The sequence below is a fragment of the Bombyx mori genome, chromosome 9 (assembly GCF_030269925.1).
Source record: "Bombyx mori chromosome 9, ASM3026992v2".
Classification (NCBI taxonomy): Eukaryota; Metazoa; Arthropoda; class Insecta; order Lepidoptera; family Bombycidae; genus Bombyx; species Bombyx mori.
In genome coordinates this window covers 15912042-15924047 of record NC_085115.1, presented here as the reverse complement: position 1 = coordinate 15924047, position 12006 = coordinate 15912042, and the positions used below count along the sequence as shown (strand labels likewise).

General features: G+C 38.2%; 1 protein-coding gene across 1 annotated transcript in view; it reads right to left on the bottom strand.

Annotated features, from left to right (window-relative positions):
* The window catches only part of CPR4 (cuticular protein RR-1 motif 4), a 36354-nt gene that overhangs the window by 4686 nt on the left and 19662 nt on the right, over window positions 1-12006 (bottom strand). Inside the window, exon 2 of the mRNA XM_062669967.1 lies at window positions 464-471. The gene's annotated coding sequence lies outside the window, so the exon portion shown is untranslated. The remainder of the gene's footprint in view (window positions 1-463; window positions 472-12006) is intronic.

Below are 12006 nucleotides of genomic sequence, written 5' to 3'. Positions count from 1 at the left end.
TTTAAATCAATATATGTATAGTACATTTTTGCACAACATTTTGTGTCTATAAATGGCATTGTGAAGGTCAAGACAGGACGAGTGAATTAAATATCAGGTCACATTTACAGCATTCCTTATATTTTATTTATCGTTTTTTAATTAGCGTCATCGGAGCCAAAAGGTCGGATTTTTAGTTTAGACGGGTGATTCTCGACAGAAGCATTACGTTTTTAACCGACTTCAACAAAATGAGGTGGTTCACAATTTGATTGTATTTGTTTTTTATGTTACCTCAGAACCGTCTTCTAGAAGAAACGATTTTGAGGGTTCTATTATTATTTAGAAACTGGTGCTTCTCATGTGCTTCCATTTTAACTTTAACAAGATCTGATCAGTGCTTTTTGAGTTCTCCTTGACAATACACACTCAATTGATTCCGACTACGCTGATGATATTGTGATTTTATTTTGTTGAAGGCAGATTTTTTTTCTTTTAGAATTTCGTATTATTCAAATAAGTACATTTAAAAGTTAAGAGCAAAGGCTGTTTTGTTTGCTTGTTCTCTATACGTCCTTGAGCCTAATGTGATTTGACTTGACACGATGGTCGCAGGAAGGGATGCCCGCAAAAATGTAACACTTCTAATATTTACGCACGTAATCTTGTTACTTTTATTATTAATTAATATAATTAACTACTGTACGTCGCTTGTGATTACATTGTGTTTTTTGTCGATAATATTTTATTTAAAATATCGATTTCTGTACAAGGAAAGTTAGTTATAAGTCTGAGGGAAGGGAGGAATAAGCAAATATCACAAATTACGCTACGACTCTTTAATGAGTCACTAAAGTCTGATGCAAATATTTGTTTTATATTACAATTAATGTTGGCTTTTTAAATAGCACGCCGGCTGTAATGTTTTTAAAGCGTATTAAGTGCCAAACTCTGCTCACAATTCGAACAAACACCAGTTATTACGCAATGTATCGAAAACTCAATCATCGTCAAGTCATTCCTGAAGATCTGTTAAGTATTTCCTTTGAAAACTTAGAATCTGCCTGCGGAATTGAACACCGGCCCAGTCGCATTACATAATAGTGCATCATGATCTACACCATCCTAGAGAGCTATACGACTTATGAAGGTTATAAAGGTCATTAGACCTGACCGTTGACGGAAACACTGAAGGAAACAAATTTGTATACATTTGACAGCCTACACGTCCGTCTAGATCCCATAGACATCTACAACGTAAATGCGCCACCCATCTTGAGATATAAGTTCTAATAAGTAGTTACAACGGCATTACTGCTTCACGGCAGAAATAGGCAGGGTACTACCACCAGTAATAAAGCTCAAAGTAAATTGTTGTTCATTATCATGTTGTTTTTTTTTTATGTAATCAATAATTTCGGCACTTTTGTAATTGACCAAGTGAGCATAGAGAGACCTGTTGAGTGATAGTGATTGAATTGAGATTTTCGGAATTTACTTTTTATACTATTAGTTATACAGCAAAGTAATTTAAAATTAATACGTATTATCATTATGAATCTGCCAAAATAGTTGGTGAGGAGTGGATGCGTAAGGCAAGAGACCGAAATAATGCAAGGCATATAAAGAGACCTACACTCAGCCTTAGATGGACTCGGATTGAAAAAGATAGTGAGAAAAGCTCTGTCTGTCTGCCTAGTTTCCACGCCCAAGACACTGAATTGATTGGAATGAATTCCTCTATGAGAATAGCTAGAAACCTGTGAAAGAAGGCGGAGCTACCTATCATCGCACTAATGAATAGAGGTCCTCAGCACTATAACCGAAGCTGCGATCAGGAACCTAATTAAAAAAAAGAACACAAAATGGCCAAATTATAATGACTATACTACTAGCTAAACGTCCCGTCTATCGATTCTGCACACCTCTTAAAGAAGATGTTATAGAGTTAAATTATTCGGTTAAAAGGTCAAAATTTGCCTTAATTAGATTGGCTATAATAAATCGCAGACGATCGATTTTTATCCGCGAGGAATGATTATCAACTATTTTAAAAGACTAGATATAATAGAGAACGAAGGATCTTAATTCGGGAAATATGTTCGTTTTTGGTTGATATCACGTATAACCGGTCGGAAGATCAGGTTATGTTGAAAATTTTAACATGATCTGCAGAACTGCGTAATACAACAACGTTCCCCGTCGATGGACTTATTAAGTCTTCTTCATAATAATCAAAGTAGCTAGACGTCCAATATTATAATAGTATTCAAATATTTTCATCACATGAACATTTAAATGTCAATACACATAAAACGTAATAATAACGTTTTTAAATCATTCTCTTTAAGGTCTTTCGAACAATTAATTGTGTAATAAAATCATTAGAAAAAATATTCATTCAATTTGTAAAACTGACTTAATTTCTGTTTAGACAATTAACAATTCTAAAACATATTTTAATTACATTGTGAATGAGATTGTTTCAATTCGAATAAATAATAAACAAATTAAAAATAACCTAATCAAATAAATTATGTAAATTATATTTAATATAAGAATTTACGGGCTCCCTCTGATTTGCCCTGGTATTATGTCAATTCTCAGGGGTCACATAGTTACCTCAAAAAAAAAAAACATCTGATAGAGTCCAGGAGTCCGGGAGTCCTAGGATCTCTAAAATATGGCGTCAAATCGGACGGTCATTAGAGTTCCTGTATTGATATTGATTATATTTCCTATACGGTTGGTTCAGGTCCAGCGGGGTATCCCGGCACACGAGCGGCACCGCTCTAGCAGCCTGATGTTCGTCGAAAATCACCTCAACGACACGTTGTTCGGGCGTCCTCGGGGTGGCGCAGCGACTCTGGTCGTAATGTTGAGCGCCGGAACTCCCCCACTTTCCCCGGGATCTGACCCCAGGGTAGAACAGACGTCGGGTGATAGAGTGCAGGGGGGGTCGTTCGGCAGGTAGGGCCCTAAAAACAACCTTGGGGGCGCGGTCTCCTATCAGCATCTCCAGACCGTCCAGTCCCAAGTCACCGTCAATACCCAGCGTGCCCCTTAGGCTCGTATACCATCGTATGAGGGTCGGCCCCCTGCCCGGAAAAAAAGGCTAGAGACATATTGGAAACAATAGATCCCGTTGTTTTATTATTTCTTACCGAGTAGGTATTCGGTTATCTTTATAAGGTATCTTTCGTTACGATACGGTCCACATAACTCAAACATAGTGTACGACCTAACCTAAATTTTTCTACGCCTTAAACAATCCAAATCAAAATTAGTAAATATATTATTTTATAGTTATCTAAAACTGACACCGATTATATATTCGCATCAACGTATTGTCAGTGATGTCCTCGAGTCACAGTTCAAGGTTCGATTGCGTTTAGTGACGCAATTAGAAAGTATCCGATTTTATAATTTCTGAATCATGTTAAGGATTTTAAGTTTCCGTTTTTAACGGCGTAGACGAGGCGAGTTCACGGTTTACCTTGTAGGTGCGACTGTATAGCAATCGCCATCACCATAATTCTAACACAAAGCCTAGAATTACTCACATTGGTTACCTTACTGGTGGTAGGACCTCTTTTGAGTCCGCGCGGGTAAGTACCACTACCCTGTCTATTTGTGCCGTGAAGCGGTAATGCGTTTCAGTTTGAAGGGTGGGGCAGCCGTTGTAACTATACTTGAGACCTTAGAACTTATATCGCAAGGTGGGTGGCGCATTTACGTTATAGATGTCTATGGGCTCCAGTAACCAGTCAACACAAGATGGGCTGTGAGCTCGTTCACTCATCTAATTAATAAAAAAAAAGTTACCTATAATGTTCTGTGCTGATGTATAACATGTTGGTATCTAACAAAAAAAATTGAAAAACATATATATATATAAAAATAATTACTTAATAAACCTCCGTCTGTACATCAGTAAAATAATCCGTGAAGATATTCCAGTTGTCTGGCCGGCGTGTGACCTTCCGACCCGGCACCTTTCTCACTAGGTCATAAGCGGCTTCGTTCACTAGTACATATTAAGACGTGCTACACCAATAGTACTGTGCGATTAACACAATTACTCGTATTTAGTGGCTTTTACTAAACCTGTAATATTAAAGTCGCGCGACTAGTTGGATATCTTTGTATAAATTAAGAATAATAACTTATTATAAGGGCTTATATTTGAATTAATTAATTTTTATTTACAAATATTTGATTAATTCACACTTGCCCGGCGCCACTTTTTTATTTATTGCCCGTGTAGGCAGACGAGCATACGGCCCACCTGATGGTAAGTGGTTACCGTCGCTCATGGACGTCAACAATGCCAGGTGCACAGCTAAGTTGCTGCGTTTAATTATATTCAGTCTTGTTTTAAAAAAAAAATCATACGCGTCCATCGAGATCATATCTATTAGATTTATTATTGTGTCATTAAAAATGATGGTATATTATTTTAAATTTGCATTAAAACAAATTATTTCATTGCATAAAATCGTATATGTTTCATTATTATCCTTCTAATACCGATAACATCGATCAAAATCTTATTTTTCTGTTATTAAACATTAATCATCATAAATCTATATATTAATACGTGAAGCAAAAACTTTGTATCCCTTTTTACGAAAATTGCGCCGACGGAGAAGTATAAAATTTTCCACACTTATAGAGAATATAGAGAAGAAGTGCACAATGCTAATATTTTTTTTAAAATAATGCATAAAAGATACATTAAATCAATAAAGAAAACATTACACACACTACATACCATGTATTTGTCGCACACACGCATGCATACTATTTATTGTCAAACTTTTGTTCTTGACGTCTGTGGTCAAATTGAGAATAGATTAAATATTGTTAGTCTTTATTAATATTTTTCTATAGTGTAGTATTGGCGTTGGGTCTGCGGAGGGACTTCGGTTCCCTCTGTATTTTGTACCGTATGTTCCATGGGGAGTGTTCTGAGGAATTGTTCGAGATGATACCGGCATCTCGTTTTTACCGTCGCACCGCCCGCCACCGGAGTAGAGTTCATCGATACTACCTGGAGCCACTGCGGTCATCCACAGTGCGTTTCCAGAGATCTTTTTTGCCACGTACCATCCGGCTATGGAATGAGCTCCCCTCCACGGTGCTTCCCGAGCGCTATGACATGTCCTTCTTCAAACGAGGCTTATGGAGAGTATTAAGCGGTAGGCAGCAGCTTGGCTCTGCCCCTTGCATTGCTGAAGTCCATGGGCGACGGTAACCACTCACCATCAGGTGGGCCGTATGCCAGTCTGCCTACAAAGGCAATAAAAAAAAGAAAAGAAAATACAATCATAATAGTGTACAAACTTACAATTCCAATTAATTATAGTCGAATTTCGACTACTGCGGTACCTCTAGTTTACATAAATACTTCGATACGAACCACATTTTAAAAACGATTTTTAATATAATACATACGAGTACATCATCTAAATATCGTACCGTATGGTTCTGACGCCAGCCGGCTACAGATCAGTGAGAGTGATATCTTAAAACTATATTTGCGTCGCTCTCACCAAACGTATATAACAAGCTTAGTCATCACAGACATCATTGCACCTCCGAGCAGTGTCACTCACTCACATTATTACGATACTTATGCTGTAACTATGAACTCGAGTGCTGTACAAGATGGCGTTATGTAAAGCAATAAGACAATGTGAAATTATAATATAATAATAATAAATTATAAATATAATAATAAGTAGGAGTATCACTTAATGTCCATGAGGGAAAAACGACTCTCTCTTACAAAGGTTTCTGTTTCTCGCTAATAGAGGTTTTGGGAGCTTAAAATGACGGGTACTGGCTATTACTCTCACTTATAGAGTTTTCTCACTTATCCAGTTCTCACTTACCCAGGTTTGACTGTATAATGATAAAGTACCTTACTTAGAATTAGAGGAAGTCTGAAAGTGGCACCTGTGACAGAGAACCTGAGAAGTCCGCGCTTGGGATGGTATAGACATGTGATGAGACGAAATAAAAATGAGGTTGGTAAGAGAATGTTAACTATGAATGTGGGAGAACATAGAGGAAGAGATAGACTTAAGAAGAAATGGATCGATTGCGTGAAAGACGATATGTATAAGAGGGGAGTGAGCGAAGAAATGGTATATGATAGAGGAGTATGGAAGGAGAAAACATGTTGCGTCGATCCCAGGTGACTGGGAAAAGGGCAGGAGAATGATAATGATAAAGTACCTTAACCCCTACGAATAAAGAGCACTCTTACTTATTCGTAGGGATCCGATACGACATCTAGCATAGTATTGAAACTATGTGTCTGATGCCGACCGACACGTTTCCGATCCGGTGGTAGATTCTGCGAAACACTTCTCTTGCTAGGGTTAGCACCACATCCGGCTTGAGCCCCGTGAGCTCACCTACACGTTAAGGTAAAGTTGAAGTAGCCTCTCCAGGCTGTCAGCATAGGTAGGAAAAACAGGTATTCGCTTCCTGATGTATACAGGCACACGTAAGTCGATGAACGAAAAATTTCGTTCCAAGCTTTTAAAAATTAACAATAAAAAATGTGACGAAAACGTGAATAGTATCATAACGCATATCAAATTAGATTATGTTTCAAAACAATCACACGTAATTAGCGTGTAATCAAATTATAACTACAGTGAGAACGCTTCCTTGTTTTGATTGACTAAGGTCGCTTAGTCTTGTCCGAAGTAAAAGATGGCATGCCACATTCATGACGATAGATTTTTGGTTGGTTCCCATAAAATAAGAGAGAAAATACTAGGAAATATTCATGAATTAGAGTCTCCCTATTGGATATTTACTCTTTTTTAACTTTAATTACCATTGGGGTCTGGAAACCTCCGAGAGCTATTTCGGTTTAGATTCGAGTTCCAAAATCGCTAGAAATAGGTCTGATCTTCTAACACTCGCGCTAGTGATAACCCTAGGATATTTGATAGTATTTTTCTGATTATTCAGATATCAACTCAACCAACGTTGGATCAAAACTAAATTTAAATGTACCTTTATCTTCATGCAATGCTTGAAGGACGCTCTAGCTAGCACATGATGCTAAGGCTGGCTATTTCGACTAATTTCTACTTCTGCTAATTTCGACCTATTGCAGCAATATATTTCAAGAGATTATTTCTGTAACAATCTAGCTCTGGATTGATCTGACGATGTTTCCTCAGCTCTATGTTGTGTATTCCGAATTCAAATCGGAATACCAGCTAGTACCAGATAGTACCACCTAACCTTTACTGAGTATATCAGCGCCACACCGTATCCTATTGCGTTGTTCACATCTATGTTTGACAACACGGAGCGAATTAATTTCGAAAAGCTTACGTAAACTTCTTTCTATTACGAATAAGATAAATAATCTTTTATTTTATTTTATTTACAAACATAATGCGTAATTGATTTTCATATTGATTATGTCTAAGCATTAAATGCTTGCGTAATGCATATTGTGGTGAAAGCTTAATGTAGTGTTTTTAGTTCGGTCCCGGTGATCAGAGCTAACATTAGTGTCCGGTCCACTGCCGCTGCAAAATGCGCATGTACCTACTCTGCTTTGAATATGAATTGAACTGGGATAACCATTATTGCAATGTACTTGAGACTTTTTACTCTGTTGACTCGAGTCATTAAGTTGGTAATTAAACTTGACCCTGATCTCCGTTTCTGATCACAAAGTTGCTTACAAACATAAGGTGCGCCATAGAATCACTTGCCGATAAACTAAAAGAGTACCCCAAATTATGCGGTGTGGGCTTGTTTTGTGTTTGAAGAAAGACATTTCAGAGCCGTCGGGAAACACCGTGGAGGGGAGCTCGTTGGAGAGCCGGCTGGTATGTGCTAGAAAAGATCTCCAGAAACACACTATGGATGAACGCAGTGATTCTAGGTACTATGGATGAGCTCTGCTCCGGTGCGGGAGGTACGATCGTAAAAAGGCAATCATGGGATCAGCTCCGGGTGGTGCGATCATAAAAACGTGATCATGAGATCATCCCAATTCCTCAGATAAATACACATCTACAGTCTTGAGATTAAAGTGATGTATGTACAATGCTACGGCAGTCATCGAGTAAGGTAGATAATAATAATATATTGTAGTATATTTTGTTGAAACGTCACATAAATAATAATTAGTAAACTTGAACTAGTGATAAGGTTGAAATAATCTAAAATAACTTTGAATTGAAAGGAGATATTCGTAATTATGTTAGTTTTCTATATTATCATATGAGAATAACATTTGCAATATTCGTCACCTACGATCCAAACTTTAGCGATGATTTTTTTTGTCTACTGAAATGTGATCGATTGCTATTGACAAATATTATTCGCATGAATATTCCAAATACGAAAACCAGGAACTATTTTTGTTCTTTGCATGCAAAATTGACATTAGCAAAGTCGCTCTTTTATAATCAATAATGGACGACGTTAAACGCAATAAGGCATTCATTTATAGATTTTAATTAACGTTTTTGTATTCCTTCTGGAACCAGAGCATGTGACAGACTGGACACGACATGTGTGTGAACATCACCAGCGTCCAAGGCTATCTATTTTTACTTCTAACCACGATATACGTTATAACACACCGGTTGATATATGGAAAGTACTGGTCATTTACATATTCTTAAAAAGACTAGAACACTTTGTTATTAAGAATTACCAGCCCACTGAGTTTCTCGCCGGTTCTTTTCGGTGGGTCGCGTTTCCGGTCCGGTAGTAGATTCTGCGAAGCACTGCTCTTGCTAGGGCCAGTGTTAGCATCACTCCGGTTTGAGCCCCGTGAGCTCACCTACATGTTAGGGCGAAGCTGAAATAGCCTCTCACGGCTATCAGCATAGGTAGGAATAAAAAGAATTACTCTTACATTTGTTACATTTACTTGCATCTGTACTTCCATTATACGAGTTACATTGTAAATATACTGTGTTTCTAACATACAATGTTTTTAATATTTAGTAACATCTTTTTTTTTGTTGGTTCCGTTTTATTTAATGACGACCGGTTTATGTAACTGGATTAAAACTATACTCGTTTAATTGAAATGACATCTATTCTGAGTGACCTTCAAAACGTGTCTTGACCATTTCTACACTTAACGAGTTTTATACGATTTCATTATTTACGAGCTTCGCGGCTCAAACATAAAACTGAAAATTGTTTGCGTAGTTAAGAATTATAAATCTTAGGTTTTGTTCGCCGAACACTTTCCATGAATTCATTAACGTTTTTAGACAGATTCATTTTATAAATATTAATGTCATTTTAGTGTGCAAACCGTAAAAGTCTGTTTGGCTTTTTTTACATCCCCACTTTTTAAGCTGTTCTTCTGACCTTTTTAAAGGCGAACTATTCAAATATTTCCTGTCAATTAGCTCACAAATTTATTCGAGTGTTGCCAGATTTATTACTGATTTTTTTTTATCGCTCAGATGGGGACGAGCTCACCTGCTGTTAAGTGGTTACTGGAGAGTAGTGGTACCTACCCGCGCAGACTCACAAGAGGTCCTACCACCAATAAGTGGTGTTAGCAAATTTTCTCAGGTTGAGTTCGTGAGCTCATATACCCGTCCGGTCGAAACTTGAATAGTCCCTTAGCCTAATGAGTAGGGAAAAAAGGTCACTTTTAAATATCTACATACTAGAGAAAAAAAACAGTTCCTGCACTAAGGTTTGCAAAGCGACACCACACTGCGCCTCATACTATTAAGCAACCCTTTCAATATGTTATTATATTCTAGAGATATAAAGAGGTACGCATATCGCAAATCGCACAGAGTAATAATTTATAATTAGTTATTCACAAATTTATAAATTTTGCCCCAAATTATGATATATTTGTATAAAAAAAACACCTTCCGTACGTTGGTGGTTCTATGACAAAAACCCCGGTCACCGTTCACGTCGAACCCGTCGCTTGCGACGAAGAGCTCGACGAGCGAATTAACCCATAAACACAGCCCGCTGCGTTTCTCGCCGGATCTTTTGAGCCCCATGAGCTCACTTACTAGTAAAGGTTACGCTGAAATAGCCTCTCAAGGCTATCAGCTTAGGTAGGGAAAAAAAAACGAAAACCTTTCCGCACTAATGCTCAGGACACAAACAACAAAAGCACAAATAATATATAAGTATAAATATATAAGTAACTAAATATATAAGTATATTAGACAGATTATTGTTATTTAAATTTCCCTCGTGTACGTGCGTCAGGTTGCGTGCGTTGCAAATTCGATTTAGCACCTCATCAGTACAAGTTTTACAAGTAGTTGCGAAAAATAATGAAACATTTGGCACTACCAATACCAACTTAGTCGGTACGGCGAATTCATACCTCAACTCTAGAAAGGTCGTGAACTTAACTGAATAACTTTTTTTTAATAGTTCTTAATTGCGAGGCCGACTCACGCGTTACTACATGATACCGCGTTAAGATATGAGGTTGGTAGGTCTCAATATATTGTTTTACATACCTACTGTATGACAAAACTCAAACATATATTCCAATCTTGCATCGACGCCTTAAAAGCATTCACTTCAACGGTGGATGGGCCGTGAGCTAAATCTAGCCAACTATAATTAAAATAAACACGTAATAATTCATCAAGAAAAAAAAATTTTTTTTTACTGCCCTTGTATGCAGACGAGCATACGGCACACCTGATGGTGAGTGGTGACCGTCGCCCATGGACTTCAGAAATGCTAGGGATAGAGCCAAGCCGCTGCCTACCGCTTAATACTCTCCACAAGCCTCGTTTGAAGAAGGACATATAGCGCTCGGGAAACACCGTGGAGGGGAGCTCATTCCATAGCCAGATGGTACGTGCCAAAAAATCTGGAAACGCACTGTGGATGACCGCAGTGGCTCCAGGTAGTATGGATGAACTCTACTCCGGTGGCGGGCGGTGCGATGGTAAAAACGAGAATTTAATTTAATATTTAATAAGGATATTAAAATAATGTATTATTTAATTATAAAAACGAAGCTTTCGTGTCGCTGAGAGATGAGACGGGTTTGCCTTGACACGCCACGAATGTCGCTTGCCGCATAATTACGGAATAAAAATAAGCATAGCACTAGTGTGTATTATATGTTAAGACGTCCATTCACTTGACCCGTCACACGAACGTTTCCAGGTTACGATACGTTACGATAATTGATTAATTGATTCATTTCTTTATTTTATTGAATTTTTACTGGTGGTAGGACCTCTTGTGAGTCCGCGCGGGTGGGTACCACCACTCTGCCTATTTATGCCGTGAAGCAGTAATGCGTTTCGGTTTGAAGGGTGGGGCAGCCGTTGTAACTATACTTGAGACCTTAGAACTTATACCTCAAGGTGGGTGGCGCATTTACGTTGTGTATGTCTATGGGCTCCAGTAACCACTTAACGCCAGGTGGGCTATGAGCTCGTCTACCCATCTAAGCAATAAAAAAAATAAAAAAATTCGTACGTCTTCTCTTTTTTTATAATGGCATTTGGATCTAAATTATACGCAGCGTTTCCACGGTTCGATAAAAGTGTTTAACATACATTCAACGTCATTCAGTACTTGAAAATGGTAGTTTTGGAAACAAATGTCGCGAGGGAGGTCATAAATTGAAATAGCTTTTATTTAGAGTTTAACCAATACTGGACGCATTATTATAATGACATACACTAGGCTAGATTTTTAAATGTTTGTTTTTGATAGTATGAGCAGACGAACTCTCGGCTTGGTGAAGCTCGCTGTGGAATATTCGTAACAAACAGGCGGTTACCAGGCCCAATATACACCATAACCAGGAATGCCTCTGCCTTTTTTTTTTTCGGGTAAAGGGCCGAACCTCCTACGAGGCCCCCGCGCCTAGGGGGCGCGCGGGGTATGTGAGACTCAACAATCTGCAGGTGTTGAGAGCAGATCGCGGGCCCAAGGATTTTAGGGCCCACCCACTAAACGACTCCCCTGCACTCTTACACCCGACATCCGATCTCCGTCCGGGGT